This window comes from Lissotriton helveticus, chromosome 2_1, assembly GCF_964261635.1.
Source record: "Lissotriton helveticus chromosome 2_1, aLisHel1.1, whole genome shotgun sequence".
Lineage (NCBI taxonomy): Eukaryota > Metazoa > Chordata > Amphibia > Caudata > Salamandridae > Lissotriton > Lissotriton helveticus.
This window is the reverse complement of record NC_136059.1, coordinates 202,526,779-202,539,742: the sequence shown is the minus strand read 5'-3', so window position 1 is coordinate 202,539,742 and position 12,964 is coordinate 202,526,779.

Genomic DNA, 12,964 nt, shown 5'->3' with positions numbered 1-12,964 from the left:
AGCGCCCCCATCAGGGAAGCCAGGAAGGCAAATGGCTGTAATAGCCCCCGCCCTCCTATAAACCTCCCTCCTTTCATATTTCAGTCGGAAGGAGCAGAGGGGTCTAGAGGTATGTTAGCAGAAGATGTGCAGCAGAACCGGCTGCCCGCTCACCCAGACTGCCCGTGTCCAACAAATAAACATTTATTGGGCTGTGAACAGCTCTTTAAGGTCCATCGTCTCTCACCGATGGCTCAGCAGCGCCATTATCACGTAAAAGCCTCTCCTGGCCCCTTGTAGCCCCTCTGTGCTTTTCATTCTTTGGATTGTGACAAGGGCCATGAACGGCGTGAGTAGTGGATGAAGAGGTCCCTTGGGACAAGTTAATATGTCAGGGGCCAGCCTCTGTTGTGTCATGGTCTCCCGATATAACACAACTACACTACAGGGGGGCACAAGGCCGCAAGGAATACTTGGAGCCGGTGGTATAGTTTATGCAGCTCTCACGTCTAGGCGCTGACTGACGTCACATCCGCGGATCGCAGTTTATTAACCCCTCCGTTGCGCCGAACGTTCCGCGCTGGTGCGGAACGTTCTATTGCGCGGGCGGGGCCGGAACGTTCAACGGACGTGCGCAGCACTACCGAGGTAGTGCATGCGACGTCCGCTGAACGTGGCCAGCACTGAAGGGGTTAAACTGCTCTCACGTGACCGCGGAGCGTACCAAGTGGCACCGCCTCAGCGGTAAACATTCTACGCACCGCTCTCTCTGTTCGGCCGGGGTCTACACCCCTGGCTGGTGCACACATTGCGTCATGGGACGCGACACAACATTCCTCCCCAAAAAGAGCAAAACAAACTGAACATCCTGTCCCCTCAGTTATCTGCTTGGAAAGTCAATGACAATATGACCCCAGAGAAAATTCGAACAGTCTTACGTAAAGTTGTCTCGCAACATGCGAGTCGGCTCAGGATTCTTCCGGAGGCTGTACTGGGAGCTGTTAGGGGCGCTCGGCTCCTCCTTCGCTTCACTGGCCTGTGAAGCCTCTAGACTTTCAGAAGGACCTCTGGGTGCCGGTAGATCATCATCTGCTGATGACGCACAGTCTGGGACTGGTTCCACATCAGAAGTCGATCCATGCTGATGGGTCTCAGCCGTTACTTAATTTAGTGTTCGCTCCCAGCATGGATTCTGTTCGGGGCCTGTCCAAGTTGGCCGCATTGCCAGGTGATAATGAGGACGCTGAAGAATGAAACCTTTTGAATTGTGAGACGTTCCGAGTGACTTTCGCTCCCCCTCTCCTCGCAGTGATCCGGGTGCTTTTCACACTGACAACCACACAGGGATTTCTTTCATAGGAGAGATGGAATTTGCTGTTGATCGCTCAGTTCCTTATAAAGACCATGTTGCCCCTTTTCAGTTGCACTAACCGGGCCCGCGGGAGTTGGCTGATTCGATAGTGTACACGCCTGTTCTTTATCTGACGTGTCGGACACCACTGCAGATGATGTGGTATGGATTCTGTGACCACTTGTCCCATGGAGAGATGCCCGGGGGCAACACCTGTGGTGGTGTGGGGTGTTTGACGATAGCTCTGAGGAAACATGTAGATAGCTAGGTCTAATGACTGTTGACGCTCACGGGAGATGCGTATCACCTTGTTCAAAGTCCTCATAAACCTTTCCACTTCCCCGTTGGCTTGTGGCCAACGAGGAGTTATCCTCCGGTGCTTGATGCCACTGATGTTAGATAAATAGCCATCTCCTGTCCTTGGAAGGGAGGCCTGTTGTCCGTTCGCAACTCCTTGAAGATGCCATGGCTGGCCATTATCTTCACTATCTTTGGGATGGCCTCAGCAGCACTTAGCGTTTGGATGATTTCAACCTCTGGATATTTGGAATGGTCATCAATGGCCAAAAGCATGTGCCTCCCGTCCGGGAGACTTCCAAAGTCCAGACTGACGAAGGTCCAGGGCCGCGGGTCTGTGGTTCCGTTATTATTGGAGCAGTGGGAGGAGCTTCTCCAGTCACCTGGCACCACTGGCATGACCGGACTGTCGCCTCGACGAGTTTGTCCATCAGAAGGAACCATACTTTGGTCCGGAGCCTTGATTTGGTTTTACCCATCCTCTGATGCCCCACATGTGCCAGTTGCACTACTCTCGCTGTCAGAGACAATGGGATCACCAGCCAGTGTCCTCTCAGTAAGCATCCAGTGGTATCTTCAGTGAGTGCAACCCGGAGTTGTATATGCTCTCCATGATGCGCCTGGCATCCGTGGTGAGTATTTTCCATTCTTCTCTCGCCCGATGCCAGTTTGTTTGCCTCAGCGCCCGTTTTGCTCGCTGCAGGCACTCGTCTTTGTCTGACTCTTCACGTAGCAGTTCCATGGACAGTGGGAGAGGGCAAGACCTGGCTGTGATGCAGCAGACATAATCTTCTGTATCAGCGATGTCTTCTTCTTCTTGGGCCACGGCCGCCCTCGGGTGGCGTGATAAGTAGTCTGTCGGGTTCCGCGCTCCCGGTTGATATTTCACTCGGCTGAGGAAAATTTAATTTTGCCTTGTCATGTGTGCCTACGTGTCCCCCATCCTATGTTATATGTGCATGATTAATATGCATGTATTCCCCTATGATCGGTTAAAGACGCAATTATAGTTGTGTCCAATGTTAGTAAGCCAGTTATCCAGTCCTCGTGAAGGCAACGAGTATTAGGCCTATGTTGCCCACGTTTTACATTGTGCACGTTAATTCAGCAAAATGTCCCCGTTTCTAGGCCTCATGAGGGCCCGGACGCTAGATTCAAGCTCCAGTCTCCTGAACCCACTCCGAGGAGCGATACAGCCCCCACCTGCATCCCTGACCCTTCACTTACTTCGTGCCGCGCAGCGCGGTGCCCGGCCTGGCTCTGCCTGCCTGCCAAGAATATGTTATGCCTACAGTTATCAGTTCAGCTCTCCGTCTTCACATTCCTAAGCTAACGAACCGCATAAACAGCTTCAGCTATAGTCTAGTCTTTCTGTCTCCATGCAAGTGAATTACTGTATTAATATCCATAGAAGATTCATAGCACACGCAATACATGTAGAATATATGCATGCACCAGCCTTAGTGTCAAGTAGCCTTTACCCTGATAACTTTTAGTTTCTATCAACATGTACTCCAAACACGAGATACCAGATATGCTATAGGTACATGTCGTCTTGACATCTCAGACTTTCGTCTCCTCTTCTAGTGCAGAAGTCAGAGCCCCCAGTTCTCCCCGGTAACACGTCATTGTCCGTTTACGCGCACCACTAGGTTAAAGGTTCCAGCTGCTCAGGTAGCCCCCTCCATGTATCCACCCACTTCATGACACTTCTGTGACGTTCTCATCACATGTCTACGTGCACGTCCTGTGCACGCCTTCTTTTCACGCCCATGTGTTCTTATCTTACGCTTGTCACTCGTTACGCCTACTGTATGTAATGTAATTGCAATGTTTTACTATATATACCTTGTACTGTTAATGAGACGTTGCAGCTGCCTTCTATGCCATTCTATTTCAGGCTGTCCCGATCCTGTCCCTTCCCTTATGCCTGATTAAAGCCTGTTAACCTCAGATTCCTCGGATCCTGCCTCTTATTTATTGAGCTATCTGTTATTATTAATGTATTCAAAAATAGTACCGGTAATTAATTATTTATTTACCACATAATGGCGCCCGAACAGGGACGAGCCCTTTCCCCACGCGCCGGCGATGTAACGCAGGCCCCCTGACCCTTCTACAGCCGTGACGGAACTCTACCGTGCACGTGCAGATATTTCTGCTTCAAGTCTCCCTCAGCCCCACGGAGGAGACGAAGACTGCGGTCCGGCATCCAGACGAGGCGGTGTGGAATGCGGTTCGTCCCGACCAGAGCCCAAGCCGAGAGAGCAAGGTCCGAGGTATTCGGAGGCCCACCTGTTTCTGAAGTCCGAAGTTCGTAACCAGACGTCGTAGCAGTCCAGTCCAGTCCGAGGCCTTCAGTTTCTGCTTCCCGGTGAGTACCGTTGCGGGGGAAGTATCTAGACAGGTTCATTAGTTTGTTCCTGGTCCGATGGGTTTGGGTACACAGATCCAGTCCGAAGTATTCATCTAGGTGGATACGGTATGACGTGTCTCTTTATGAGACCGGTATGTTCTGTACTGTTTTAGCAGTGCATCCAGTATTTCTATTAAGTCTGTTCTCGAGAAATTCAAGTATTATGTTTTCAGTGTATCAGGTAGTATTCTGTTCGAACTGTTATTTATGTATATTTATGTCGTGGTATGAGTGATTTGTTTGCCATTTCATTATTGTGTTTATTGTGTATTGTGTTAAAGTCTAAGTACAAATTCAAGATGCCTCTGTTTTCGAAATTACGTCAGATCAAAACTAGAAAAGGGTTACTCGAAGAAGCAGTTCCTGTCCCTCCTAGGGACAGTCCTGGTCATTTTATGTATCACAAGCATGGCTTAGATGCCATATTATATCTAGACTTATGGTCGGAGTACACGAAAGATCTTGAAGAGAAATATAGATGGCCTGTATCAGGTACATGGGATGCCGAGTGCATCATGCGAGTAGAAGAAGCATTATGGAAAAAGAAAGCCAGACAGTCTCAGAAAGACGCCATCGAGTTATGGCGCAAAGAATCTCACAGGAGATCCGAGAAAGAATTCAGAAAAGCAGAATTAAGTAGGGAATCTTCAGAAAAAGCCCAAGAAAGGGAATTAATGGAATAAGGTGAACGAGTTAGAGCAGAACAGTTAGACAGACAGAGAAATGCCCTTATTAAAGGTATGTATCCTCTTCTTGCCGAGGGCTTGCCGAAGGCAACCCCGGAAGCATCCTGTAATTTACCGCCACCCTTGGTCCCGACTAAGCTACGTCATAAACCGACTGCAGCTGAAATATTTCTGTCGTCCTATTTGGACGATACTGTCCCGGAGTATGCAAATCCTATTCTGCCTGCTCAACCTCAGCACCCTGTTAATAATGTAATTCCTGTTCCTCCAGACACTGGTCCCGGGAACCCTGTCCATGTGCCAGTACCCCCGGACCAGTCCACGTCACGAGTTTTGCCAGTCACGTTACCAGCACATTCAGTATTAATAGACGATTCTAGTCCAGGAGGAGCGGCGGGAGGTGCTCCTACCACCCCGCCTCAAGTAAAACGAATGACGCTGAGAGAAGCAGCGTTACAACGTACGCCAAAAGTGACTACATACGCAGATTTCAAGCGACACCTTACTGACTGCATATATGATTCAGTACCAGGTGAAGATCATATGATCTTGTATTCAGTACGTTTAAGGCGGGTTGCCAACTTTTTGGCCACCCTGCCCGATATGAAGGAACATCTAGACAGAATATATCATTTTATCCATACAGGGGAGCATTCAGAAAGTATTCATGAAGCTATGGCAAACAGAAAGGTCGAGATTCAAAGTATGATTCTGCAATTTATAATTAACTGTTTAATAAGAGAACAGGATTATCCTGATAAAGACAAAGACGAGATGAAAGCTCTGACGAGATGGAGTGACAATATAGCCGAGGGAAAACACAAGACACAAGGTAGTATAGAAAGTATGTACAGGAAAATTCGTAAGGAAATTCTACGGATACACGAGAAAGAGAAAGCAAAAAGAGCAACCGAGAAAGAGAATGACTCTTCCAGTGAAGAGGTAGACAGCGAGAATCCCGACAGAATAGCGTATGTAGGTAGAACTAGACTTTCCGACCGACATTCACATCTAGATTACAAGAAAGTTTTTCCCCCTCCCGTACCAGAACAGTGTTCTCTGGAACAAGTATTCCAGGCTACAGATAAAATTCTGAAATCTAGTATGGGTTATAGTGAGCTTAGTACCATGCATGAACAAGAACTAGCCCGATCAGCAGTCCGATGGACTAGTGATTCTACCACGTTTTCAGATGAAATAGTGGCCCAAACGTTTCTGAAGCTGCCCCCAGCCGAGCAGCGACTGGTGGGTATGTATATGATCCAGCACCTCATCACACTGTATGAGGACCAGCATTCTGATCCAGGTCCTTTACATGATGTCCTGAACGAGTTACTCCTAAACAGATGGAAAGGTCTAGGTACCGATTTAATTAGTGTCATTTTAGAACAGCGCCACAAATACAGAACGTTCCTGAATCCACATTTTGTTCCTGTTCCACCCCCAGCCAGAAAGTCATTCTACATAGACAGACAGAATCCGTTACGAGAAGTACACCCAGTTAAAGGAACGGGGGGTGATCTAGAACGAGTATTTGTTTACACCCCTATCACGAAAATAGAACTTCTGGAAATGAAAAAGTTAATACCCTGTCACGATAAAGATCCAGCAGGGTTCCACCGTGAATTAAAGGACATGCTCCGTATGGGAGAATACACGTATCCTGATATCATTAAAATGTTAAAGGTCCTGTTGCCTGCGGGCATATATGAAAAACTTAAAGAAAAAGAATGGGAGGTGGGAGAGAAAAAGATAGATTGGACCGCATTAGAGACTGAAGATAACACACGAGTTCCAGGTACTGGTCTTGGGGAAAAAGCCAAAGCTTTGCCCGAATTGTTAATACAAGTCTTGCCAAGATTACTAGCCACGAAAAAGGAAGACTGGGATGCTATCTCAGCCTGTAAACAGAAACAAGATGAAGATACTAGTGATTTTTATTCTAGATTTGAGAAATGTTTCATTATAAATAGTGGTCTGAAAACAAGTAGTGAATCGTATCCACATCTTTTTGTTACCAAACTAGTCGAGAATTCAAGTCCACAAGTTAAAAATCGAGTACTGAAAGTCGAGAGTACTTGGCAAGCTAATACTCCGTCACAAATACTTCAGATGCTCCAGTATCACCAGAATAGAATCAGGGAAGAGCAAGAACATGAAAGGAGACGTATGAAAGACACGAAAATGAAGGTGCTAGTTGCACAGTCTGTTCCACAAGACAGTCAGAAGAGGGGTCCGAGTCAAACTAGTCATCCTGCAGCTCCCGTTAAAGGGACCTGCAATAATTGTAAACAGCCAGGTCACTATATAAACGAATGTGCAGTTCTGAAACATAACTTAGCTACTGGTAAGACGAAAGAGAGACCACGTCCTCCTAGACAAGAACAAGTTCCGCAGAATATGCAAGCACCGCAGAACGCACAACAGACAGTTACAGTACCGCAGCCTATAGCTGCCACACAACACGTTACACAACAGATGTACCAGTATGCACAGTCAGAGTATCCAGAATATCAGCAGTATTCATGAAACAGCCTAGAGAAGGAGGTTGGCTTGCCTCTCATCGAGATTCCTGTAGATCAAGAGGGTCCCTATCTACACAGTCAAGTATTAGGGAAAGACAGAAAGTTTCTGATTGATACAGGGGCAAGTAGGACTACCATCAGTCATGACGAGGTTCCAGGGGCTCCACTCTCAGGCTCAAGAAATGTTTCCCTTGGATTTTCAGGAAAGCCTATTGTTAATGAAATATCGAAACCAGTTTCCCTAGAAGTTGGTCCATTGTCCCGAACTACTGACTTGTTACTTACGAAATCTTGTCCAGAAAATTTATTAGGTATTAAAACTCTGAAGGAATTAGGAGCAGTAATTTGTTGCTCCCCAGAAGGGGTACGACTGTTTTTAAGAGATTTAAAGGTCATTATGTATTACGTGATTTTGATCCAAGATTATTGAATGTACCACAGCATTTATGGGCGCAAGGTCCAACTGATGTAGGTTGTATGCACATCACACCCCATCGTGTCACTCTGAAACAAGGTGTTGTATTACCACGAATCCGACAGTACAAATTGCCACCTGAGGATGTAGCAGCCTTATCCAAAATTATTGACGAGCTCATTGCTCAAGGAGTGGTTGTAGAAACTGACTCCAATGTATGCAATTCTCCTATCATTCCGATTTTGAAACGTACTGATCCAAATGCACCTCCAGTTTATCGATTAGTGATTGACCTTCGAGAACTCAATAAATGTATCATACCCCAGTACCCTGTGGTCCCAGATATTTCTTCCCTGTTGACAGCCATTGATTCCGAAGCTACGTTCTTTACTGTTATTGATCTCAAGAACGCATTCTTTAGTGTCCCCATTCATCCAGACAGCCAGTTTCTTTTCGGATTCTGTTTAAATGGAAGAAGCTATAAATTCACACGAGCTCCTCAAGGTTTCACAGAAAGTCCTAGTATTTACAGTCAAGCACTTAAGAGACAACTAGACAATATTCACATGCCAACTGACACTGTCCTGCTCCAGTATGTCGATGATCTACTGATCACAGCCCGTTCTGAACGTGACTGCGAACGTGCGTCACTTACAGTCTTGTATTTCCTGGCCGAGATGGGGCACAAGGTGTCCCCTTCGAAGTTGCAATTCTGTGTCCAGCAAGTGGTCTACCTTGGACACTTACTGTCCAAGAGGGGTAGGCAGTTGACACCAGACCGTATCCAGTTAATAGCACATCTTCCACAGCCCAAGACTCAGAAGGAGGTACGAGCTTTTATCGGCCTCACTTCTTACTGCAGACAATGGATTCCTCAGTACGCATATCTAGCCAAGCCACTGATACAGTTAACGACACAGGAGGCAGCCACATCGACTGTCCTCCCTTGGACCCAAGAACATACACTTGTTTTCAATGAGTTAAAGAAAGCCTTATGTCAAGCACCTGTTCTAGCAACACCGAACTACAGTAAGCCTTTTACACTTTTCGTCACTGAACGTGATGGTACTGCATTATCTGTTCTCACACAAGATCAAGCAGGACAATACAAGCCCTGTGCTTATTTCTCTAGCACATTAGATCCGGTGGCCCAGGCTTTTCCCTGCGTGCCTCAAGTCAGTTGCAGCCACAGCACTAGCTATCAGACAGAGTGATTCCATAGTGTTAGGACACTCCCTGACAGTACAAGTTCCACACTCCGTGGAAGTTCTTTTAAACCGAACACAGACTCAGCACTTGACAATTGCACGTTTAACAGGATATGAACTGACACTGTTTCAGCCACACATAGAAATCAGACGCTGCAACATTTTAAATCCCGCGACACTGTTACCCTCAGTTACTTCAAATCCTGCCACACATGACTGTGTGGAAGTTGTTAACACCATGACAAAGCCAAGACAAGACTTGACAGACATTGCATTACCTGATCCCGACCTGACACTTTATGTGGATGGTTCATGTATGAGAACAAGTACAGGAGAACTAGTAGCCGCGTATGCAGTGACTACTGAGACCGAAGTTATAGAAACACATCGTATTGACACCCTGTCTGCTCAAGCAGCAGAGCTTGTCGCTCTGACCCAAGCCTGCATACGAGCCAAGAACCTGAAAGTAAACATATACACAGATTCACGTTATGCATTCGGAGTCGTACACGACTTTGGAGTACTCTGGCAAGAAAGAGGTTTCATGACTTCTCACGGAACCAAGATTCAGCATGGCCCCCTCATTCAAGCTCTGTTAGATGCAATACATTTACCGACAGCTATCGCTATCATGAAGTGCAAGGCACATACTAAAATCACTGACATCATTTCCCAAGGTAACGATCTAGCAGATCGAACAGCCAAGCTTACAGCTCAGACTCCAGACATTCCAGTTAAGACGACACAGACAGACATTCCAGTTCAGACTACTTGTATGACAGTTAAGGACCCTACACAAGACGTACTAGATATACAGTCACATGCTACTCCCGATGAAATCAAGAAATGGTCCGAACAAGGAGGGGTCCAGACAGATCAAGGATGGTTGACGAAGGGAAAAGCCACATGGTTTCTCCCCGACTCTATGGTTCAAGTTATTATTAACACCGCAAATAGTCCAGCACATTTAGGAGAAAAAGCCATGTTAGACAGTATTCAGAACCTCTGGTTTAACAAGCATTTACGAGCAGCCGCCAAGCAGAAAGTGTGTACCTGCATGATCTGTTGTCAGTTCAATCCAGGTAAAGGTGTCCCGGTGGAACAAGGTGGATTCCATCCTCCTGACCACCCTTTTGAAGTCCTCCAGATGGATTATATTCAGATGGAGCGATGTCGAGGTTTCAAGTATGTCCTCGTAGTTGTATGCGCTTTGTCCAGATGGACAGAAGCATATCCAGTCCCAGATTACACTGCCGCGACCACTGCCAGGCAGTTGGTTCGTGAGTTTTTCCCCCGCTATGGATTACCGAGGGTCGTGTATTCAGATAACGGCCAGCCATTCTCCTCCGAACTCATGAAACAAGTATCCCTTCTGTTAGGGTACCAGTGGAAGTTCCATTGTGTACGACATCCCGAAGCAGCCGGTCTTGTAGAGAGACATAATCAGACTCTGAAAATCCGCATTGCCAAAGTATGCGCAGAGAAAGGCGTAGATTGGATAGTAGCACTGCCAGTCGCCCTTTTTTATATGAGAATGGTCGCTCACTCCCGTTCAGGTCTGTCCCCCTTTGAAGTCATTTTCGGTCGTCCCCCAAACATGTGGGGTACACCTAGACCACGTACAATTACAGATGTTGACAGTAATATGCTGACAGATTACCTGGCTTCCTTGATGTCTGCACTACTCTCTTGTCGTTCACAGGTTGCCGCCGCTTTTCCAGACAACACCGACGTGAAACCGCATGAGGTCATACCAGGCGACCTAGTCCTCATAAGGAACTTTGATCGTTCAAGTCCGCTGGAGCCCCGTTGGAAGGAGCCAAGACTTGTCCTACTAACAACAAGGACGGCCATCAAGGTCGAAGGCCGGAAGGGGTGGTTGCACTGCAGTCATGTAAAGCGATTTCATGGACTTCGGCCAAAAACTTTTTTCAAAGACTGCCCCGTTGTCAAGGACTGCCCAGACACTGAATCTAAACTTCCCCTGTTAGAGAAAACTCCGCAGCAGGAGTATAAAGAAAAACTGAGGTCTAGTAAGTCAGCCAGTTTAATTGTCTAAGTCCCTCTCGGGTGAAACGGTTAGACAGGTTCCTGACATGTATGATATAGACCCACACAGTGAGAGAGTTAGTCAAAACTCTAAGAGAATACGTTATCAAAAGAATCTCCGAAGTAGATGTATTATTACTCTAGTATTTATGACATTTCTGAGTCTTATGGTTACCTGCATAAGTTATGCCTTACATTTATGTTTTCCTATTGATTCACATGTACATATGTTTTCTAATGCTACAGTAGAGCACACTTTTAGTGACCTGCCTCCTCACGAGTTATCTTATCGTCTTGCCATGCGTAATAATACTTTTATCCGTATGTTACACTATTCACACCAGACTAGCAATGCCACTAATTGTTGGGTGTGTGGTCGACTCCCCCCTTTCCAGACACCGAAGGGAGTTCTGCCACTCTTTCCTTATCCGTTTTCACACAATGGTTCGTGTGGAGCATGGTCCACGTTAACGTCATCCTCAAATGATATGTCCCTTCTGAACAGAACATGTTTCCCAGACAAGGAAGGTCTCTCCCATAGAACAGGGTTAGATCTAGAAAATGAAGTATATGATCTAGGTAATTATTCCTCGAATTTCATGGTTTTGAATGTTCAATCCGAGACTACCCCAGATTTGCCTGCTATTTCAGTTCTACCAGTGAAAGGCGAATTATGTGTCAGAAAGAATGGTTCTGTACATCTAGGACATAGTGATTGTACTACTATGGTCGAGTATAGTGACAGTGGGAAATCTATTTTCAAAGCCTCACGTCATTCGTATTTTGTGTGTGGTCAGACCGCAAATGTACGTCTGCCCCTAGATTGGGATGGAACATGTTACATTGCCTTCCTACTGCCACCCGTTTTTCTAGCCCCATCTGATTATCACAGAAACACACATCTAGTACACGTTAGACATAGAAGGGAGATCGAGTCCCCAATTGTCGATCAGACTGAAACTACCTTAGAACAATACCAAGACTTCAATAAAGGTTTCTTTTTCTTCATAGGTCCTGTCCAGAATAGTAAGTTAATACGTAGGCTAACCAGAACCCTTGAAGCAGTAGTGAATGAGACTACTTCCGCTCTAGGTAACTTAACCGAAGAGCAATCTGCTATGAGATTTGTCGTGCTCCAAAATCGTCTCGTCCTTGACGTCATACTGGCCGATAGGGGAGGAGCTTGTAGAGTCATCGGATCTAGTTGCTGCATTTTCATTCCTAATAACGCACCGTCTGTTTATTCAGCTATAACCAGACTTCATAAAATTGCCCATCAGTTGCACCAGAATCCAGGCACCTGGACATGGTCCGGTTGGCTCTGGAGTATAATATCTGCCTGGGGATGGAAAGTATTGTCATTCCTAGGTATAGCAGTAATGATCATATTTAGTTGCTGTCTCTGTTTACAATGTGGCCCTGCGATTTGCGGCTTGTGCGCTACATCCTGTATTCCTAGTCCAAAGTCCCGTTCCAAGAAGATTCGAGACGAGCAAATGATGCTATATGAAATGATAGATGGTATCATGAATATTGATGTTTCCTGATGGAAACGTAGGGCACAAGGAGGGAATGAGGAAAATTGAATTTTGCCTTGTCATGTGTGCCTACGTGTCCCCCATCCTATGTTATATGTGCATGATTAATATGCATGTATTCCCCTATGATCGATTAAAGACGCAATTATAGTTGTGTCCAACGTTAGTAAGCCAGTTATCCAGTCCTCGTGAAGGCAACGAGTATTAGGCCTATGTTGCCCACGTTTTACATTGTGCACGTTAATTCAGCAAAATGTCCCTGTTTCTAGGCCTCATGAGGGCCCGGACGCTAGATTCAAGCTCCAGTCTCCTGAACCCACTCCGAGGAGCGATACAGCCCCCACCTGCATCCCTGACCCTTCACTTACTTCCTGCCGCGCAGCGCGGTGCCCGGCCTGGCTCTGCCTGCCTGCCAAGAATATGTTATGCCTACAGTTATCAGTTCAGCTCTCCGTCTTCACATTCCTAAGCTAACGAACCGCATAAACAGCTTCAGCTAT